The sequence below is a fragment of the Cynoglossus semilaevis genome, chromosome 4, assembly GCF_000523025.1.
Source record: "Cynoglossus semilaevis isolate Cse_v1.0 chromosome 4, Cse_v1.0, whole genome shotgun sequence".
Classification (NCBI taxonomy): domain Eukaryota; kingdom Metazoa; phylum Chordata; class Actinopteri; order Pleuronectiformes; family Cynoglossidae; genus Cynoglossus; species Cynoglossus semilaevis.
The window spans coordinates 18,554,174-18,556,138 of record NC_024310.1 but is presented as its reverse complement, the minus strand read 5'-3'; positions in this window follow the sequence as shown (position 1 = coordinate 18,556,138).

The following is a 1,965-nucleotide window of genomic DNA, read 5'->3' as shown; positions in this document are numbered from 1 at the left end:
TAGGACATAATCTTGCATTTTAGTGAAAAATGCCAAAATCTCAAAATGCCTTAAAATGCAAGACCATAACCATATATCAGTCTACACCACTCGGCTGCTATTACCCATGAACCTGAGCCTCTCTGTCACTGAGATAATATAAATAACCCTGTGTACATTCCCACGGGAGGGTTCTAAAGAACACATCGAGTAGAAAAGTAGTAAATTGCATGTTGCTGAGTTAACACTGAGAGCTGCACCGTGGAGGTTCCCGAATATTATGTCATTAGCATTTAACCTTCCACAAGAAACATTTTTGAACGTAGGGCGGTTTGACGGCAGCATCATTTTTAAAATAGTGGTTGGCTACCACACGGACATGTCTCGTCAAGTCCATGAAATACTGTGACTGTGGCTGGATCTTAATAGACTATAAAATCACCATCTGACCTAGGACGCAAAACCCATCTTCTGTTTTATTCAGTACTGCAGTAATCACTGGAGAGAAAATACTCTTCTTTGAACTTATCTGCAATTAAGACTTGACACACAGGAACGATAATAAAAAATTTAAGACAACAAGGTACTTTTTGGTGCAGGCATTCCTACCAGGGTAGGGATTTAAACTGACAACCCTTTGTTCAGAAACTAAATATCAGGGGTGTGGGACATATGGGCCGTGGGCAATAACGGCCCGCTCGGTGGTTCAATCTGGCTCGCTTGATGAATTTTAAAAGTGAAACAAAGCACAAACAATTCATGTTCGTGATGTTTTGTGAAATAATATTTCATTAAATATGAACATTTTCTTGTACTTATTTGCATGGAAACAAAGTAGAAAAACATGGACTCATTGTTATTCTTAGGTAATTTATGTTATGATTGTACTGGTCCAGATCTTTAGGATTTCTCCCGTCAGGTCATCTGACAATGTCGCCTTTGGTTTTCTGATAAAAGAGATTGATTCTTTCGCCGCCTGTTTTGACCACAAGGGGTTTCACACCAAGGCCTTTGCCCCCCAAAACAACCAGTACAATAAAAGACTATCTAAATTCCTCCCTTCAGTGACCCTGAACTCAGCGGCTCTAAGCAGCTACAACCATGCACCACATGTTGTCAGAGATTGAACCTGGAAAGAAGCATGTCTCAGAAGTGATGAGCTAATCAGAGGGCTAATCAGAGATGTACCACTGGATGAAAAAAATGATGAGGTCACAGACCGGGGCAGTGGGGCTGATTGTTCCTGAGAGGAGGGTACGCACATCAGGTCAGGGGTGAGTGCTGGGATGAGAAACGCGTAGTTGAACACACATGCCCTTGTGACTGTCACGACTCTGGAACTTCTAAAATTTAGGAGTATGCTGTAAAAAGACCACAAGAGATGACAAGACAATGAGAAATGGTCAGAAAAGATATTTTTAATAGTATTATTTGAAACTTAACTCCAGGTTTAAATCTAGGGTTTATAGTAAACTATCATGATTGATTTGTCATCGTTTTGTCATTTAAATGCATCGATACATTGCAGTCATTCAGACCAGTGTTCCCCATACATTTAAGTTAACAGCATGAGGTTATTATCCAGGTAAAGATCTACTTTGTAAATCTGCAGTACCGAAATAGGAATCAAACAAAAATATAGGAAAATTTTATCGCAGCCTTTTTTTATTTCTGTCCCTGCTCTATATAGTAGTAAAAGTTAACCTTTTTCTTTTTTTAATTTTGGCGTATCTTATTGTGTGCAATTGTAAATTATTATAGTTTATAACAGTTAGAAGTAAATCTTCATTTAAAAAGTATGCTTCCTGGGTGTGAATGAAAAAGAACAAATAGATTAACCTGACTGAAAGTCATTTTTGATTAAATTCTGAAAGAGACATTAAATTCTTAAGACACATTATCTTGAAGGATTAAACCTTAAATCTAATATTTGGGGACTATGAATTTATTGCTTGTGATGCCTGATAACCACTTTTTCAAATGATA